At 41.5% G+C, this 20,952-nt stretch overlaps 1 long non-coding RNA gene across 1 annotated transcript; it reads left to right on the forward strand.

Annotated features, from left to right (window-relative positions):
- The first annotated feature begins 1,700 nt into the window (after nucleotides 1–1,700).
- Nucleotides 1,701–3,295, forward strand: LOC122231242. The gene is made up of 2 exons (XR_006208435.1): nucleotides 1,701–1,805; nucleotides 3,201–3,295. It is a non-coding gene; the product is annotated as an uncharacterized LOC122231242 (long non-coding RNA).
- Nucleotides 3,296–20,952: the final 17,657 nt, after the last annotated feature.

The following is a 20,952-nucleotide window of genomic DNA, read 5'->3' on the forward strand; positions in this document are numbered from 1 at the left end:
TATTTAAACTGTCTGATGAAGCATATGAAACCTCTGAACAATTTATCAATTTTCCAAATATTCTTGCTTCAGACTATGTAAATCAAAGGCAAGGCATTCCTTCATACACAGTTGAGCAGGTGTGTTTTAAGTAATGGAGCACCTAGGTGGCTCAGTCAGTTAAGCATCTGACTTCACCTCAAGTTACGATCTCACGGTATGTGGGTTCGCGGGTTCGAACCCGTGTCGGACTCTTTGCTGACAGCTCAGAACCTGGAGCCTGCTTCAGATTCTGTGTCTCCCTCTCTCTCTGTCCCTCCCCCACTCATGCTCTGTCTCTCTCTCTCTCAAAAATAAACATTAAAAAAATTAAGTAGCATGGACATTGTTTTGATTTATCAAAGAGAGCATCTAATCTATTCTTATTGTACAATACATGCTCATCGTAGATTAAAAGTCTATAACATCACTTGACCTCATTGCTAATATTCATTCTATCATTTAATCATGGATCTCACCTTATAGTCCCTTTCAGAATTCAAAGCTTCTTGGGAGGGAGAGCATTCTTTACACACTACCTTGGCGTGAATCTGGTGTGACGAGGCTTTCAGAGATGTCCAGAACAACAGGAAAGATGGTACTTGTGGGGTGAGCTGCAGAGAGGTCACAGCGCTGGGGTGATGGTGCAGACCTGTGTGGCCCTGTCCAGGCCTAAAGAGCCTGGGAAGCCATAGTCTATAGACTATGTGGGTTTCCAAGTCGGTTTGTAGTTGTGACTTTGTCTTCTAGAAGCTCTGTGACACTGAGCGAGGGTATAATTTCTCTTGGCCTCAGCTTCCTCATCTATACGGGGCTGATACTACTTTTGACCTCATACATCTGTACGAGGGGATGTATATACATTACTTACCCTAGTGAATTGTATTTATATGGCAACTATTTTCACTTTTCCTATGAGTATTAGGTGTTGAAGAAACTGCAATTATTCTGAAAATAGCACTACTACTTTTCTTAAAAGCAAAGCAGACAGATTAATGAGACTATGCTTTGCACAATGTCACTGTATGCTCAAAATACACTATTCTACCTTCATCCCTCTTTTCATGTTTCTTTCTCTTTTGTTGTTCATCTTCATTTTTGATCTTTTTTTTTTTTTTTTAGCACTGAGGCTGCAGGAACTTAGGGTCTTGTAGAAAGAAGGAAAATGTGCACATGATAAGAGCAGAGGTAGAAAGTCTGTTTAAGCAGAGGTAGAAATATGCTATTTTGGCCACTCGGAGGAAAAAGATATCACAAAGTGCTTAAGGGAAGGCATCAAGGGTGGCAGAGAGATAAGAGAAAGTTTTGTGGACAAAGAGATGCTGGGACTGTAGGATCCAAATGTGAAATGAAAGGAGAAGGGTTGTGGTTGGGAGGGGTTGCCAGAAGGATCCACATACACAAAAGGTCAGTGGTGTGAAAAATACAGGCACAGCCCTGTTTTGCTTTGGCAAGAATGGAGAATGTAAGGAGTAGAGAGTCAGAACACGGATGCTGCAAAGCTAAGTGTGTGACTCATCTCCCTGTAAGTATGTGGACACAGGTACAGCGTCCATCCCCTTGGTAAAACAGAGCAGCAGGTGTATGAGGATTACATAGGTTATTTAAACCGCTAACACGTCTTCAGCTCACAGGACCTAGTGTTTCTCCTTTCTTCAATAGGCGATGTGGGGCCACTGAAGTGTCTGAGGAGGAGAGTGAGCAGGCCAGAGCTGTGACTCCAGACAAATACCTGGGGAGCCGCGTTCTCCATAGCATCGTGGGACAGAGACGGAATAAGACAAAAGGTGTGTATGTGTGTTTAATACAGTGTGATTCACTCCAATCTTAGGACCTGCCTGAAACTATGCTAAGCCAGGCTTTCAGTCCATTTATTTCTCTGCACACATTCTCAGCATGTTACATAAGACTAACAAGTACAAGGTTCCCACGGAGAATCTTTAAAAAGAACCTGTGACCTGGTGTAGACTGGAACACTTACTTAGTATTTTAACACATAATGGAAAAATTTAGGGACGACGGAAGTGTAAGGGTCGCGGCTGAAACTGAAAACATTCATTTAGACAGATTGAAAGCATTTAGCAGACTGCCTGAGCCCTGCGAGGAGACAGCAGTGGCCGACAGGCCAGCTTCGTTCCTGGCAGGCAGTGATGGGGTTGCTCTTTTGGAACAGGGATTCAAAACAGAGAGAATATAAGGCAGGTCTAGATTGCTAAAAGAAATCTGAAAATAGTGTGTTCTGCAATAATTCTGATGCCATGGTATTTCTGTGTAGTTGGGAACACGTGTGGGCAATACTCGGGGGAAAAAGGAGACAAAAGTAATCATGTGGAGTATCATTTGATTAATTCTCAGCTAGCAAATTGTATAGACTTAGTTTCACCTGCAGGGCAGAGTGTCCTGGCTCCTTTCTGTGTGGTCCTAGTTTGGCCCTTGGTTTCCTTTACTGTTTCTTTTCTAATGCTTAGACAGACCCCCTACCCATAGAGCCCAGAAAATCTCTCTGCAAAACAGTTGGGTGGTTTTATCAGGCAATTGAGCCACAATACTAGCCATTAGCTGCACATTCATCTCTGGTTTCCTGCTGCCCTTCATTGAGCCTAACTGTACTTTTAATCACCTGCTAAAGAGGATTCTGCACTCTAGGAAAACTACCCTCACCAGATTTGGATCAGACCTTCCCTTTTTCAAAGATATGCTGGTAATTTTATTCAACATAGGGGAAAAAAAGCAGAGTGACATATTGGAAGAATCTTCTTGTCTAATAGAAATGTAGCAATAGATTCCCTGATGAACTGATCAGATTTAGATGTGGACACACCTGTAGCTACAAATCTTCCTGGTCTTGATATCCCTTTTAAAGTCACTGGAATGGGGGCGCCTGGACAGCTCAGTCGGTTAAGTGTCCTACTTCAGCTCAGATCATGATCTCATGGTCCATGGGTTTGAGCCCCACATCTGGCTCTGTGCTGGCAGCTCAGAGCCTGGAGCGTGCTTCAGATTCTGTGTCTCCCTCTCTCTCTGTCCCTACCCCACTTGTGTTCTGTCTCTCTCTCTAAAATAAACGCTAAAAAAAATTAAAAAGACAGCCAAACTTCCAGAGCTAATTGAAAATGTTTGCTCTGCTTGCCATTTCCTTCATCTCCTTCAGACATATTTTTCTCTCTTCATTCTCTCTTCAGACAAATTGAAGACTGTAAGTGGGGACAATGTATCTGTTTGGAGTTCAAGAACGCATCAAAGCCACGTGACTTTGAATAAACTTTCTAAACGTCAATTCTTTTATCTGTAAAACTGAGATGGTATTATTAACCCTAAATGGCTTTCCCAGGAACAAGTGAAATAAGCCCCAGTTGTTATTTTTCCCCCGTTGATGAGAAATTAAATTTTGCGACGTCTTCTTAGATACTTTATAAGCTCAAGAAATGAAGCACACTGCTCTTCTTCTCGGATTTATTACATCTGCTGAGAAAGTCTTCACTGGCCTCCTTCTGGAACAGAGATGCAGTGGAACCAAGGCTCAAGTAGTTAAAGAAGCCTTAGATGACGTCCCTCCACAGAGAGAGGGACACGAAGATTCAGAAATGATAACCCCAGAGGTGATGAGTCAACTCACAGGTGAGTCCTTCTCAATCTTACTTATCAGGTCGACACATAAACAAAGTTATGTTTCTTCTTAAAAGCTTCTCTCCTTGTTCCCTCTTTGGTCTGAACTCCCACTGTTAATACTATTCAAGGTGAAATAGGTCAAAACATGCCACAAGAAAGCTTTTTAATACTGTCCCTGATCATTACTTAAATCACATATCACTGTTTACTCAGCTATGTTTATATATGTACCACCTCCCTGCCAGACACGTTTTACATCCTTTGGGGATGAACACTCATGTTGATTAACTGGTTTTTCAATAAATTAATAGAGAAGGGTAGGCTAGTGCTTAAGAACACAAATTGGGTTCAAATTTCAGCTCAACGTATTGTCCAAATGACCCGATCGTGTTTCTAAACCTCTCCACGATTTAATTTCTTTATTTGCAAAAGTGGCCACCTTAGAGGACTGACAGAGTCTTAAATTCCTGGTACAAATTAATCCCTCAATAAGTTGTTGCCATTATAATGGTAACTGTTTGTATCCCTACTTTGAGTAAGACGCAGGTTGGGTGTTATATATGCATTATATCCAATTCTTAAAGTTCTATTATTGTTGTCAACTTACAGATAAGAACATGAAGGCATAGAGGGTAAGGCTTATACCAGCCGACTCAGCGTGCAGTAGCTCAGTTGAGAATTGAAACTCTGTGTTTCTGGCATAAAATCCTCTCCCAGTTAGTCTGCTGAACCATAGATGTCCTTTTTAGTGCTTTTGTGAACATTTACTGATCACTTAATACGTGCCCAACATTGTTTGAAATGTTATGTTTTGTCTTTTAAAATTCTCACACAGGGGCGCCTGGGTGGCTTGGCCGGTTGAGCGTCCGACTTCGGCTCAGGTCATGATCTCACGGTCCGTGAGTTCGAGCCCCACGTCGGGCTCTGTGCTGACAGCTCAGAGCCTGAAGCCTGTTTCAGATTCTGTGTCTCCCTCTCTCTCTGCCCCTCCCCTGTTCATGCTCTGTCTCTCTCTGTCTCAAAAAATAAATAAACGTTAAAAAAAAATTTTTTTTAAATAAAATAAAATAAAATTCTCACACAAACCATGAGATAGGTCCAGTTAATCTCAGTTAAAAACAAAACAACAACAAAACAAAACAAAACACCTGAGGCACAAAAGTCATTACTGTGCCCAAGGTCTCAAAGGTGGTAAATGGGAAGGCCAGGACCTCAGAGCTCTCCTCGCATCCCTTAACACATCAGTGATGGACGCACCCCTATTATGGAGCATGTACTGCATCCCAGACTGGGATCTGGAAGCAAGAGATATAGCCGTTACCAAACAGATAAGACCCTGACTGTCCTGGAGCTTCATGCGAGTGGGAGGAGACAGACACACAAGTGTACATGTAATATGTCACATGATGTTCAGCCCTTTGGAGACACTTCAAGTCAAGTAAAAGTGATTGTAAGGGTTGAGGAACAGCTTAGGGCTTTCCATACAGTCACCAAGGATGGCTCATGGATTCAGTGATATTCAGAAAAGACTGAAGCTGAGCCCTCATGGAATCAGGGGAACAGCATGCCAGATTAGGGAAGAGCAGTGTAAAACCTGGACGAAGGACTACGCTTGGCATGGTTAAAGAACCACAGGTGGGCCCACGTGTCTGCAGTAGAGTGAGGGGAATAGAGTGGGGGCAGGTGACATCAGGGTGAAGGGTGATGAGGGTCCTCTGGGCAGTGGTAAAAATATTGTATATGAATGAAATGGACAATTAGCAGACTGTTGAGGGGTACAATCATTCGTACCACAGGATACATACCAGCACACAGAAGATCCCAGCAGATATGAAGTCTAGTTAGATTACTGCAGTTTGTGCAAACGAAGGGACTGCCTACTTGTATTAAAGGGGAAATGGCAACAAATACACAAACAGGAAACAGCCACATATCCATAGATGGAAGGATAGGATATTTTGAAGTTTCCAGGACCTGCCATCAATTGAGCCAGGACTGTGACTTAAGAGACAAGTCAGGGTCCCATCGACACAAGGAATGAAGTCACCATTTAGGGGGATCAAGAAAACTGAGGGAGGAAAAGCTTTGGAGGGAAACCATGAGAGACTTATTGGAGACACATAAAATATCAACACACAGGAGTTTAACAAAGAGCAAGTATGTGAGTTCTAGGGAAAAAGGAGCTTGTACCAGACAAAACACTTACTTATGCAGACATTAAGTGACCCAAATCTCAGTAAACACATTTTTATTCCTCACTCGTACTACATGGCCACCTTGGGGCTGCTGAGGCTCTGCTCCAAGTTGCCTTGATCCTGAGACCCAGGCTGCCAGAGCAGACGGGTTAACACTTTGCCAGTCTCATGGCAGAAGGCAAAGGCGCGATGAATCATGCACTCGCTCATAAAGCTTTTCCTTAGAGGTGACCAACGTAATTTCCATTCTCATTCCATTGGCCAGAGCAAGTCACATGGTCAGGTCTGACATTTTTGTAGTGGAGATATGTAATTGTCGTCTAGAGGAGACGGGAATACTAACTCAATCTACCTCAGGGATAAAGGATATAAAATATGGGCAATGTCTGCATGAAGAAACTAGCTGAAGCTGTAAGTCTGGATATCACCAAGAAGGTAATTGTAAGAAAGCATAGAAGTCTGATGTGTGGGGTGCTCCAGGTTTCTGAGGTCCAGATAAATCAGAAAAACAGTCTGTGGTGAAGTTGTCAATAATGTAGGAGAAGAGAGATGGGTGTCCCGGATGCCAAGTGAAATAAATGCTTCAATAATAAAAGATTGATCAACAGTGTGCCGATCAAATACACTGAGGACAGAGAATTGACTGTTGTATTTATAAATGTTCAAGTTATCTGTCACTTGGAAATAAGAATCTCTCTAGAACGTTGGGGATGAAACTCTGGTTCAAGTGGGTTCAAGAGTAAATGGGAGGGGAGGAAATGGAGCATAGACCGCTCGCTCAAGGAGTTTTACTGTATGTAACACAGTACTGTGTCATCAATAAAATGCCCTGCCCCGTCAATGGCAGGAAAAGGGCTGCAATCAAATCAGCAACCCAGACCAATAGAAGCCTCTAGTTCTTAAAAAAAAGAACAGGTGTCATAAAAACATCAGCAGGTATTCATTTTGTGAACTCACGGAAGACAGAAGAAATAACAGGAGTAACACTTGGGAAAGAACACTTCTTTTCTTAAAAAGGAAAAGCGTTATCTATGTTTTCATTTCAATTCATTCATATTGACACCAGATGGTGTTATAATAAATCATTCCTTTACTTCCCTGAACAACAATCTTCTTTCTTCTATGTTCCTTCCTGAGACTTCATTTTTCCTTCAGAAAGAGTATGAATTGTTGCCAGTTCAATTGTACATAAGCCCTAGACTACAGGGAATTGAAGAACTGACTCTTTGTCACTGCAGTACATTTACTATCCCATGTCCCATATGAAATATTTGCCTCTGATGCTAAGTGAACACATTAAACCAACTCATCTTTCAAGCCCTGTGTACATTTCTTGTCTCCATTCCTCTTTCTATAGAATCGGTGACCATATTCTGGATTTTGGTTGTCACAAGTATGATGACTTTTTCCACAGCTGGACAGCTTATACCTCACACCAGGGGTCAGGCTTGGTGACATCAGCACCTGTACGTTATCGTGCAGTCATCAAATATTTAGGTGCTTAAGAGATAATGTGTTAGCCATCATTTACTTACCAGGAGACCTCTCTCATTTTTGTTCTCATATTTTCTTCTTCTCTCTAAATGATGATGATGATGATGATGATGATGATATGAGAAAGTATTTCCTCAGTTATCTGAAAAATAGTTTTCCTATACATATGAGATAATTATTATTGTGAAGGCAGTTGACTCCTGATTATCAGGCATATGAGACAATCATAGTATCTATGCACTGGCCATCAAAATCACAGGTAAAGTGTAATCTGCGATTGTTGTTCCCAAACATGCAAAGGTTTACCAGAAATCAGAGAAAAAGTAGCCATATGTGTTTATTAATTATTTCAGAAATGACTCTGCAGATCATAAAACTAGAGCGATCAAAATGAGTAGAATTTGATATTATAGAAATGATTTGATAATTAAAATCACTTAGTTTGGATTAATGATACAGCAATTTGATCATGTTTCGGCAGGCAGAGGTTGAAGACCAAAAGAATGAAGTAATTAGACTTCAATAAATTCAGTCATGGTATAAACCATTACGAGGATGTGCCAAACACAAATGTTTTTGTTATTGTGAGGGGCACCTGGGTGGCTCAGTCAGCTGAGCATCCGACTTCAGCTCAGGTCATGATCTCAAGGTTCATGAGTTCGGGCCCCATGTTGGGCTCCGTGCTGACAGCTCAGAGCCTGGAACCTGCTTCGGATTCTGTGTCTCCCTCTCTCTCTGCCCTTCCCCCACTCTCTCTCTTTCTCTCTCTTTCTCAAAAATAAACATTAAAAAAATAATAATAAATGGCTTGTTATTGTAAACATAAACCTGAGTTTTCCATGTAATCTATTTAATAGCGATGAAACATCTACAAAAATTTGAAACTGTAAAACCGTTTATTACGGTCGTGTCTTTCTAGATATAGAATGTAAGGTTGTGTTTTCGTGCGTATACTGCTTAACTCTTCACAAGTCAATATTATATCTCTCTTGAGACTTCAGTATTTGGGCCCGAGAACTGTGGACTGCTACATCCGTTAAGTACCAAGTGATGCACACTTGTCACTAAATGGCTTCCGGCTTCCACATTCTCCAACCACTCTTCTGAACGAGAACGGATCAGCGGTAAGCCAGTCCTGCTTTTCTTTTCAACACTTAGGCTGAATGCTAGGAAAACTTGTCTGCCTCTCAAGGGAGGTTAGACTCAAGCCCTTACGCTACCAAGGTGGGTTCCAAGTAGCTGCTGTCAGTGTTTAAATGTTTCCCTTACGGGAACAGAAAGCAAGACCCCAACTCCACGCCCTTCAGAGAAACAGATTCATCAGCATAAACCCTTGGTGTTGCCAGTACTGGATTTCAGTGCATTAAATGGACATCTCAGAGGCTTCTCACAGGGAAATATACAGGGCACTACGAAAAAGTGAGCATTTGGTACAACCCATGAACGTTTGTGAAATCCGTGATTCGTATGAAATAAATAGCAACGACAACATAAAATGTAGTCCGTGCGGGGTTAAAGTGTGCATGCATATGTAGGGGGGTAGTAGCAATAATTATTAAATACGTTTTTCTGAATATTTATTTTTCTGACATTGAACATATATATGTATTTACTTTCTCTCAATTGTGACAGAGCTACATAGATATTGTATAGTCTTCATTTTTCCAGGAACTTAAAATCTACATGGAAGAAAATCTTCTCTTCGTACAAAGTTTTACCATGAACTGGACAAATGCTTTGACCAAATCCTGTAAGTGAAAAGAGCAGCTTCAAATAACAGGGATATTAGAAATTAGATTTTTACAAATGTTTGTTGTTGAAGTATAGAGGAAATGTAGTTTCAGGTGTACCACATAGTGATTCGACAAGTGCGCACATTATGCAGTGACTGTCACCACCTGTCACCGTACAAGACATTGTTACAGTATTGTGGACTATCTTCCTTACGCTGTACTTTTCATTCCTGCGACTTATGTTTTTACTTAAATTTTTTTATGTTTATTTATTTTTGAGAGAGAGGAAGACAGAATGCTAGCAGGGGAGTGACAGAGAGAGAGGGAGACACAGAATCGGAAGCAGGCTCCAGGCTCTGTGTTGTCAGGGCCTGACGCAGGGTTTGAACCTACAGACTGTGACATCATGACCTGAGCCAAAGTTGAACGCTTAACCAACTGGACCACCCCGGTGCCCCGCATTCCTGTGACTTACTTACTTTACCACTGGAAGTTTGCACCTCTTCACCGGCCCGTCCCCCCCAACCTCCTCTCTGGCAACCACCACTTTGTTCCCGGTATTTATGAGCCTGTTTCTGTCTTGTTGTTGTTGTTGTTGTTTTTCAGAAGCCACATATAAGTGAAATCATATGTATCATATGTATTTCTCTGTCAGACTTAAGAAATCAGATTTTTATTGAATTGAAACCCACAGCCAAACACAAGTTCCATAAACTCAAAATAGAGCCACCGCCTAGAGAGTTCCCAAGACCACCCCTAGGAAGACCCGGACTCGCCTGGTCCACCAGGTCTGCACCTGTTTGTAGGGCGGCTCGTCCTGAAGGAGGACTGAGGGCTGACTCAGCAGCAGCACAGAGCGGGGGCGAGACAGAGTAGACCCCCTATGGAAGGGAAGGCCAGCCCCACACCAGGAGCTGCCCCTGCAGGGGTGGGACTGAGGCTCCCGGTGCAGGTTCGCCGGCCCTGGGGCAGAGAGAAAGCTGTGGTTTAAAGCAGCAACTAGAAGCTAAAGGAATCAGCCCGGAAGGAACGCTGCCGGAGGGAGCTGCCGGAAGTCTTCCGGGCCTGAGGGGCTGCAGTGGGCAATGCTCACACACCTGCCCCTGGTCAGCGCTGCTCACGCACACCTGCCCCTGGTCAGCGCTGCTCACGCACACCTGCCCCTGGTCAGCGCTGCTCACGCACACCTGCCCCTGGTCAGCGCTGCTCACGCACACCTGCCCCTGGTCAGCGCTGCTCACACACACCTGCACCAGGCGAGAGCCGACTCAACAGGTCCGGGCGTCCTGGTCCTGCAGCCTCAGCGAGCCTGGGCCCCTCGCACACACCCTCCTAGTGAGCCCCCCTGGCGGCCCCAGGGCAGCACACAGAGGGACCCCCCAGGGCAGCGCTCGCTCCAGCTCCAGTCCTCTCACCAAGGTGACACGGGTGCACAGCACCCCGGAACGTTCCAGGCCCGCACCACCTCGGCTCCAGACCCCCTCCCCCACTCGCCCGACCCCAGGGGAGGGCTTTCCCTGCACAGAATGCTCCAGAACCTCTTGGCTCCTGCCTACCTTAGCTCCAGGGGAACCGTGCCCTCTCCTTCTTCATTGAGACGTGTTCTGGACAGAACTGGAGAGAGAATTTTCAAGAGCAAGAGAGCCTGATTTGGGAGTGAATCATGAAGGAACATTTGATCAGATTTCCAGCTTGGGGTGTCAGACTTTTTCAAGCAACTCTGGGCATGAGGAAAAAGGGATGAAAGAGTCCCCTGACGGCAGCGCACCGGCCGACACTGAGGTGACCAGCGACATATGTGCAAGACCAATGTACGGCCAAGTGTAAGGTTACTCAGACCGTAGACTGCACAAGAAGACTCTCTCACAATCCTTTTTCTTTTTCATTTTATACCTTGCCTGGGGCAAGGGTCTTAGCTTCTCTGAGCCCCACTTTTTAAATAATGAAACCTCCCTCACAAGGCTGTCGTGAGTAATAACTGGTCTGATTGCAGATCCCAAGGGCAAGTCCTAAAAACAACTTCTGAATAAAGAAGGGAAGTGGCTTCTCAGCAAGGCAATGGGAAACACTCACACGTATGTTCCTCGCCTGCCTTGGAGCTGCCCAGACTGTGGCCTTGACCTGAGCATTGGCCACTTTACTCTTGCAAACCATCAAAGATGGAGATAAGATCTTCAGTAGAAAACCCATCTGTGCAAGTGAACAGAAGAATGAGATCATCCCCTCTCTCCGGTTAAAGGTAAGAGGATCCCATTCCATAGCAAGTCTCAATTACACACACGGATAAGGAGCAGACAAGGGTACTAATCCTCTCTGTCTGGGACTTTACCGTGCATGACCAAAATGCATCCTAAATACAGACATGGATAGATGTAGATAGAAAACATACATAAGAGAATCGATCCTTTTTCTACAACTGTATTGAAAATGTCCCTTAAGAAATACAGAAGAGCTAAGATGTTATTTCAGACTTATAACTATACCTTATCAGATTTTAAGAAGAGCAAGTATGACAGAAATTCAAAATATAAATTGATGTTTTTTAATTACTTATGAGAAGATAGAGGTGTATAAAGACATTATTCTAAGCCTGGAAATTTCTAATATTCATTTGCAAACCTGCACTTATATATGCCTAAATTTAAGATAATAGATACACCGTAAGCATTACTGTAATTATGATGTTCTTCAGGGAAGCATTAAAACTCAGTCTAACACGTTATAGTGCACAGCATTTTCTAAGAGTTTGAAAAGGCACTCATAAATGCAAATTCAGAAGTTCTGGGTTGTTCTGTACTTATGTTTTATCTTTACAACTAGATGAGTTTAAAAGTAAGGAGTAGCGAGTGAATGCAGTTTTCCCACAGAAACGCCTTGGCTGTTACAGGGTCCTTTATACTAAAAGCTTTGGAAAGGTAGTATTTTAGCTTTTTATGTTTCTCACATTAATTGCTACTTCTATGCACTGTAACACTCTTAACTAGGTTTGTGATTTGTTTTTAAAGAAGAATTTATTTTGAAATTATGATCTGAAAAGTCCTTGGGTTAAGGATTTTTATAGTGTTGACTTAAACGGCAATGACAGATCTGGACCATGTGTAAAACACAGCTCAGGGCTAAAAGGTGTAATCACAGGGATGCTAGAATGAAAGATGCTAGAAATAAGAAGATAGGCCATAAGGTCAATTGCAGTATCTCATCAAAGTTTGCATTACAATAAAATTATTTTGCTCCTGTTTTTAAATTAAATATAAGGAGCAACACAGGACCCTATTTTTACTAACCGAGAATTGCACTTTTGAAGTCAACATAAAACCTGTTTCCCTGGCTTGGATGAGGGTAAGTTTCCATACTCTTTACCCTGCCTTTGTGTGAGAGAATAAAGTTGAGCAATGAGTTGTCCCGAATCCTTTATTGCAGGAGCAGACGGGGATGTGGTACAGCTGTGAAAAAAATAAACACAAATTATCCAGAGGCATGTACCAAACCACAAACTCTGGCAAAAGGAAATGACAGAGCTCTACTTGTTAAAAGGGGTATAGTTGGGGAGTGCCTGTCTGGCTCAGTTGGAAAAACGTGAGAGTCTTAATCTCAGAGTTATGAGTTCAAGTCCCACTTTGGGTGTAGAGACTACTTTAAAAAACAAAACAAACAAACAAAAACCTTGCCCCCCTCCCAAAAAAAGGTGCAGGTAAAGATTGTTTGCAAATTGTTTGGTTTTTCAAGTCAATTTCAAATATACTTCAGAGTCTGATGTTTTAAAGGAACCTCCTTTCTACTCCTGGACACTGCAACACTAAAGCATGGTACTGATTTTATTTCCTGGGATTATGGTGCTGGTGGTAATTGATTAGATCTTGACTTTCCCTGAATGCACTTCACTTCACAGCCCCAAGGTCCCCTTCTGTGCTGAATGCCTAGTGGGAGAACCCCAATCTTATCCCCTCACATAACCAGACAATTTTGAAGACCTTTACCTGAAATTCTCACAGTAAATTAAAATGTGCAGAAATGAATTTACTGTCTTTGTCCCGCCTATAAAACTTACATGATTAAAGGTCACCAGTACCCATCAGATAACCTTACATGAATCACTCTCTTTATTACGAAAGGAAATCTACTCAACTGACCCACCTGCTCCAACTACTCTGAAAGTAGCTCTTATTCCTCTCTTGAGTCACAGCGCCCCCTGGGGGGGGGGTGTCAGGGCTAGGTACCTGACCTAAGCACTGCACCTCCTCCTCCAACCGCCCCGCCCCCCGCCCTCTCTCCAGCTGTAAGTGCGCCTGTCTATGGAAGTGAGGGATAAGGGTGGAGGGTAAGAGGGCTGGAAGTCCCAAACACCCTTGAGGTTTTCCTGGAGGGTTTGGGAAACTGAAACTTTGTCTTCTGAAATGGGCATGTAAGCCTGGAATGGCTGAGCACTAACGGACCTGGAGCCACGGGGAAGTTAGTGAGGACACAGCCTCCTAATGATACATTTCAGTCTCCTAGATCTCCACTTACAAGGAGCTAGATATGTCCCTGGAATTCAGTCCATTGCATGAGCCCTTCTGTAACATAAGCTATTCTCAATTGTTTTGTCACTTGCAGTGAAGGAAGACCAGCCCATACGCACCCCATACCGCAGTTGTTGTTGTTTTTTGCTTTCTCCCCTTCACTTTCCTGAGAACGTGGACTTCAGGTGACCAGTGGGTGGGTCTTAGCATCTTTGTATTTACAGTACTTAGCCAACTCTGTCCCTCGAAGGAGCTCAAGGTTTGCTGATGGAGAGAGTGAATGAACACATTTTTAAAAAGAATTAAGTTCACAGAAATGAAATGAAACAAGACCATTTCCTCATGGTTAATTAATGCTAGAGAATAATTTTATTCTTGAGTCTCATGCTATATATTACGAATGTATGAAAATTCATGTTTCACCTCTGAATAATAAAGGTATGAGTTTGAACTGAGAGAAAGTAGTGCATGGCAACATGACATCGCATCTCATAAAATAGGATTCTGACCAGACATTCCATTTAAAATCCCATTCAATGAAAGTCATCACTGGTGTGGGGGCACCTGGGTGGCTGAGTCGGTTGAGAATCCTACTCAATTTCAGCTCAGGTCATGATCCCCGGACCGTAGCATCCACACTGGGCACACAGCCTGCTTGAGATTCTCCCTCTCCCCCTCCCCTGCTCGTTGTCTCTCTCTCTCTTTCTCTCTCTCTCTCTCTCTCTCTCTCTCTCCCTCTCTCCCTCTGTCAAATAAATAAATAAATGACTAAACAAACAAACAAAACAAAACAAAACAAAACAAAACAAAACAAAATTGGTATGAAGATCTTGGGAAATAGACCTGTTGGTCCTGTCAGAACCAGAAGTAAATTAGGAAAGACAAGGCTGTTAGTTACTTCTGGTTTGTTGCTATAGATACAATTATAACTGTAAAACTTCACTCCTCGGGGGCTCTGGAAATTGGGGTTATAAACCGTGTCATGAAATTCCCATCTCTCAATGCTCTTTATGCTTCAGTCACCTTACCCATGTTTAGAAATTCTAAAGGATGGGACTGTTCTAAGGTCTTGAGCTGGACTCTTACAATCTCCATGTTCTGTCATCTCTAGTTCTCCTGTTCTAAAACCATCTTATTCCAGCTCTTCTGAGTATTAATTTTATTACTAAATCCTAAACTGCTTATTTGAAAGACAAATTGTAAGCCTGTGTTTGTCTAGAAGTCCCAAATTTTTGTAGAGTAGACAATGTAGTCTTTTTCGTTCTTGTGTAAGAAATGCTTTGTCTATCCTAGTAATATCAATGTCTGTTTGGGTGTTCTTGTAAAAGTTTTAAAGATATACTTTGACATATTTAGGTTTTATCGTATAATTTATCATCTAAACCTGGATATCTCTGTTAGTGAAAGGCGGTAATAATTATTTTAGAGTTGCAGGTGTAAACTGGGACTTATCTGAGAAAAGCAAAATATATGGTCATCCTTTTTTAATTCATCAGGACTTGATATTTTGGAAAAGAGGGATCAAAATAAAATTCACCAACATAGGCAATTCTCCCATATGATCTTTTGAATATTCTTTTTTCAGTGATCTCAATGATACTACATCATAAATGAAGTCCTATGTATGTGGAACTTTCCTTATGCTTTATTCTTTTGTTTATCCATTTTCTTAATTATTGTACCTTTGTAAGGATTCTGTATGTAGTAGGAGAAGCTCTTGACTTTATTATCTTTATTCAAAAAAATTCTTGGCTAATCTTAACTCTTCTCTCTTCCATGTAAAGTTTAGATCTAGCTGGCCAAATTGCACATACAAGGAAAAAAATTCTATTGGGATTTGTTTGGAATTGCATAAATGTGTAAAAAAACACATTTATGAGAAGAAATAAATCACACAAACTTTTCCTATCTGTGAATATGGTGCATCTCTCTATTTAGGTCTTATTGGATGATTTTCAGTATTTTTATACATTTCTTCATAATGAGCATGCATATTTTTTGCTACACATTTAGAGCTAGGTACTGAAGTAAGCTTGTTGATTTATTTTTTGTGATTTCTCTTACTAAGTTGTGTGCCTTATAAGTTAATTTTCACAATGTTGGTTTCTAATATTTAGGGATAAAATTGAATTTGGCAAATTAGTCATATATACGAACATCAGCTGAATTCTTATAAAAACTTTGTCTCATGTGAGTTGTTAGTATTCTTTATATATTCTGTGTACAGGTCCTCTAGCAGATATATGTTTCACAGATATTTTCTCCCAGTCTGTGGCTTGACTTTGTTTCTGAACATTATTTTTTAAAGACTGGAATTTTTATTTTTGACAAAATTGCAAACTTTTTAAATTTTATGGGTCATGATTTTTGTGTTTAATCTAACCAAAGTTTTACCTTTTTTTTTTTTTTTTTTTTTTGTCTAGGAACATACATCATTATAGTTTTGGCTCTTATATTTAAGTCTGTGAACCATTAAGAGTTAACTTTTTTTTTTAACTCAAGTCATATCATTGAACACATATCATTGTTTACATACCAACTCTTCCATTTATTAATTATATGGTTTTGGGAAATTGAGGATGACAATGCAAACCTCAGGTGGTTGTTAATAATGATATCATGAGATAATGCTTTGGAAACTCAGTCCATCACTAGGCAGACAATAAGTGCTCATTAACCAGTTGCTATTTGGTTACTTGTAGATGAATTTGCAGAACATACATTGAACATACTGAAGCTAAATGTATGTCACTTCATCTTATATGAAACTTAATCAATGTAGTTAATCACTTCCATGATTTATATATTCTGTAACTTAATACTATTTTTCAGTAAACTATAGTCTTTTTTTTTAATTTTTTTAATGTTTATTTATTTTTGACAGAGAGAGACAGAGCATGAGTGGGGGAAGGGCAGAGAGAGAGGGAGACACAGAATCCAAATAGGCTCCAGGCTCTGAGCTGTCAGCACAGAGCCCAACACGGGGCTCAAACTCACAGACCTCGAGATCATGACCTGAGCCAAAGTCAGACACTCAACTGACTGGGCCACCCAGGCGCCCCTCAGTAAACTATAGTCTTAAAAGAAGCATCTCTTCACCGACATCTATCTTTTAATGACATAATGTATAAAAATCACTTTTCTGAGTATTTTAATGAAAATGCTATTTTGCTATACCCAGTGATATAGTATCAAGTAAGTACAAAAAATGGTAAGTTTGGTGGGAAAGCAAGTCTAAAGAGAAATGCAGTTTCTTTCTTATGTTTTTGTCATAAAAGCTGTTAAAAAGACAACATTTGCATCCATGGTACTTGGAGGCCTTTAAGAACTGGGTATTGGGGCACCTGGATGGCTCATTTGGTCAAACGTCCAACTCTTGATTTTGGTTCAGGACATGATCTCAGGGTTCATGAGTTTGAGCCCTCCATTGACCTCTGCCTGACAGCGTGGAGCCTTCTTAAGATTCTCTCTCTCTCTCTCTCTCTCTCTCTCTCTAAATAATTAAATAAACCTAAAAAAATAATTGGGTATTAGGAATCACTAAACAGTTAAAAATATATCATAATAGTATAGTACTTACATTCTCCTTTTTGTGCTCATATGATAGACACTTGAGCTATTTGGAACCCATGGGGGAGATAACAAAGGAATTTAAAAATTTGAAACACACAGTACTTAAATCAACATTTTACTCTATTTGCCAAATATTTATTATAAAAAGTGAAAACCCAAAAAGAAACTACAGACCATAGTATTTATCACAGATTCTACTGTTAGTCTGGAAGGTGATCAGCTTTTCCATGGGTTGGTTCCACTGGTAGGAATTAGGACTTGTGCAATGCAATCCAGCCCCAAGCAGAAAGCACCCATATGTGGCTTTCCTAAGACTCTCTTAATACTACTTACTATATCCACATTGATTGAGGTCAATTTTGGGCACTAATCTCTGGCAAAGAGTTATCATCCTAACACCTGAGAGTATCTCTGTGAACAAGGGTGGCCTTTGCCAAGGAGGCACAGTCTAAAGTCACTGACAACACGATGACCAAAGGTTCCCAGGACCTCCACTAGTTCCTTTGTGTGGGCAAAAGTCCTGTGACACCTGTTCCCTCTACATTTCCTACAATTTAGTTCCCTCTGAAAATGCATGATTCTCATTATGGCGGAGATCCAGGAACAGGTGGGAGTGGAAGACTGAATTAAATAGATGATACAGACGCTTGGTTCAAACTGTGTTCTGACATGTAAACTTAGGTGAGCTATTTAAATTCTGTCTCTGTGTTTTTAAGTGCAGAATCGGAAAGTTTTCACCTCCTCAAGTGATTCCAGAGGTGAAATGAGGTCAAGTATGTAAGGTGGGCTGCATTTCATGGGTGCTCATTTGCCTAACACACTTAGGAAACAGCTTGCGTCTTCTGTGGTCTGTCAGTGATACCTAACCTCCTCGTCCTTATGTTCTGCTGCCTCAGACTTCTCAGGAAATAAGTTGATGTTCAGGGTTCTGTATTTATAGAGGTTATGGTTGGACACCGAATCTCTCGTTTTTGTTTTGTAATGTACAAAAGCATGATGAAACGTCTCTAAATATAATAACTGAATTGATTAAAAAGTGTTCTGAAATTTATCTTGGAATAGCACAAGGTACTTGGATGTATGTATTTTAAAATTGAACTTGGAGAAGGTGTTTATCATTTTGTAGAGACAAATGGATAAAGAGGAATATCGAGCTTTTGTTGACAACTCATCCCTTTGAAATATTGACACAATTACTTCCAAACTACCCCCACATCCCCCTGACAAAAAAAAATGTACATTCTTCTGTACTTCTGCACATTAAGGTCTGGCCCTGAGCAATTTAAAGAAGCTTTCATAGGAATTCAAGAGTGAACTATAGCTTGAAATGATAGAAAGCCTCTTATTCTTCCAACTCCCTAAATTTGTAAAGAAAGACACCCCAAACTAGCAACACAGATACAAATTTAAGAGTGGTTTCTGCTACTAGAACAGAGTGATATTCATTTTCTCTTTGGATTGTGCTTGTAGTATTTGTAAGCAATATATTTGGACTCTTTCTCTCCATACCATTGTTCAAGAGCAAGGTTGTCTTTCCACAAAAACTGCTTTTGCTATGTCAAATATGTGCCTGTGGCCAATTAACAAAAATTTCCTAGAGCCTAATGAGATAACAGTCATCAGCATCAGTATATGCAAATACATGGGTGAAACGTTTTTGAAGGATACAGACAAATGGAAAGCTTTATGTGGCATTAATGTATCTCTCATTTTCCTTGATTCCCTGTTAAATTTTAAATCTTAAAATTTGGGGGCACCCAAGTCACTCAGTTGGTTAAGTGACCTACGTTACCTCAGGTCATGATCTTGCAGTCTGTGAGTTCAAGCCCCACACTGGGCTCTGTGCTGACAATTCAGAGCCTGGAGCCTGCTTTGCATTCTATGTCTCTCTCTCCCTCTCCCTCCCTCTCCCTCCCTCTCCCTCCCTCTCCCTCCCTCTCCCTCCCTCTCCCTCCCTCTCCCTCCCTCTCCCTCCCTCTCCCTCCCTCTCTCTCTCTCTCCCTCCCTCTCCCTCTCCCTCTCCCTCTCCCTCTCTCCCTCCCTCCCTCCCTCCCTCCCTCCCTCGCTCTCTCCCCACCCCTGCTCACACTCTGTCTCTCAAAAATGAATAAATGTTTAAAACTTTTTTAAAATAAATCTTAAATTTTGGCAGCAGACTACTTAAAAGGAGAGAAGTTCGTAAGATCTAAAAAATAAAAATTATGGAGGCGCCTGGGTGGCTCAGTCGGTTAAGTCTGATTTTGGCTCAGTTCGTGATCTAATGGTTTATGAGTTTGAGGCCTGCGTCAGGCTGTCTGCTGTCAGCACAGAGCCTGATTGGGATTCTCTCTCTCCCCCTCTCTCTCTCTTCCCCTTACCCACTCACGCTTTCTCTGTCTCAAAAATAAACATTTAAAAAATAAAAATAAATAAAACTTATGTATGAAGCAACTTGACTTCCGGTTCTCTGCAGAGAAAGTTATTATAATGATGTCCATACTCATTACTTGTTTCCAACCACAGAAGTTGAGATGATATATCCTATCTGGTCAAGGTCAGCCCCTTCACCAGTGCCTTTGATTTCATCTGCCCTCTTCCAGGATGTATTTGCAGTGGAAAAACCCAGTCCTTTCTTTCAATGTTAATATTTCCCTCTGTATTGACTCCTTTCTCTAAGACCATGGACGTGACCAATTCTGTGTAATTCTTAAAAATAATTCTCACGGTATGGGCACCTAGGTGGATCAGTTGGTTAAGCATCTGACTTCGTCTCAGGTCATGATCTCGTGGTTCCTGGGTTTGAGCCCCATGTCGGGTTCTGTGTTGACAGCTCAGAGCCTGGAGCCTGCTAAGGATTCTGTGTCTCCCTCTCTCTCTGCCCCTCCCTCACTCACACTCTGTCTCTCTCTCAAAAATAAACACTTAAAAAATTTAAAATTAGAAAAAAATAATAGTTCTGATGGTTAAAGTTCCAGTTGTTTCCTTTCTCTCCTTACCATCTAACAAAACTTCTTTAAAAAAGGACTTATGTCATCTTCTTGCGTTCCTCATTTCTCTTTTATATCTTGGTGCAAAGCGGTCAGGTTCGGGACCCTACCATCCTCTCTCCGCCTGCTTCCCAGGGGATCCTGAGTGGTCTCAGTGTAGCCACACTCCATGTGTTGGCCATGGGAAAACCTCATGTCACTGCTCTGTCTGCTGCATCCAATTTGGTCACCATCCCCCATACCTGTCAATCTTAATCACGTCCTGTGTGCTGATGACCCACACGTCCATGCATCTCAGTGGACATTTGAGCTCGGAAGACATTTTCATAATGTGGACACATTCACAATCATCTTGAAATACATATTGTCAATTCCTAACTGATCATCTTTCCTCTTAAACCTGTCCTCCTGTCTTCCACAGCTCAGTGAAGAAATGACCATCACCCACCTCGCAAACATCAAGTCAGAAACCTAAGAGAAATCTGGAGTCTTTTATGACACTCCTCAACGAAGTGAGGACCAAATCCTGCTCCTTCGATTCTGTAAAATTTTCTGAATCCTACCACCGTTTATTCCCTTTTGTGTTATTATTCAGGTCTTCATTAGTATTTTTAATTCTAACTGTGTTTCTCCCTGACAACCTTAACTGCAGCATTCTTTGCTCTGCTGTCAGAGGCACCTACATCGACTGTTACACGCAAAGTTCCTTCACTGGGTCTGGATGAGATTGATATTCCTTGGAATTACACCCAAGGACTTCCAAGGCAAGTAGTGTGTGCAGTGATAGCTCAGATACAAATATTATCTCACTTCTAGTATCGATTTTTCTCCAAACCCCATGAGGCATTTAAAAAGCGTGTTTTCT

This window comes from Panthera tigris, chromosome D1 (assembly GCF_018350195.1).
Source record: "Panthera tigris isolate Pti1 chromosome D1, P.tigris_Pti1_mat1.1, whole genome shotgun sequence".
Taxonomy (NCBI): Eukaryota; Metazoa; Chordata; class Mammalia; order Carnivora; family Felidae; genus Panthera; species Panthera tigris.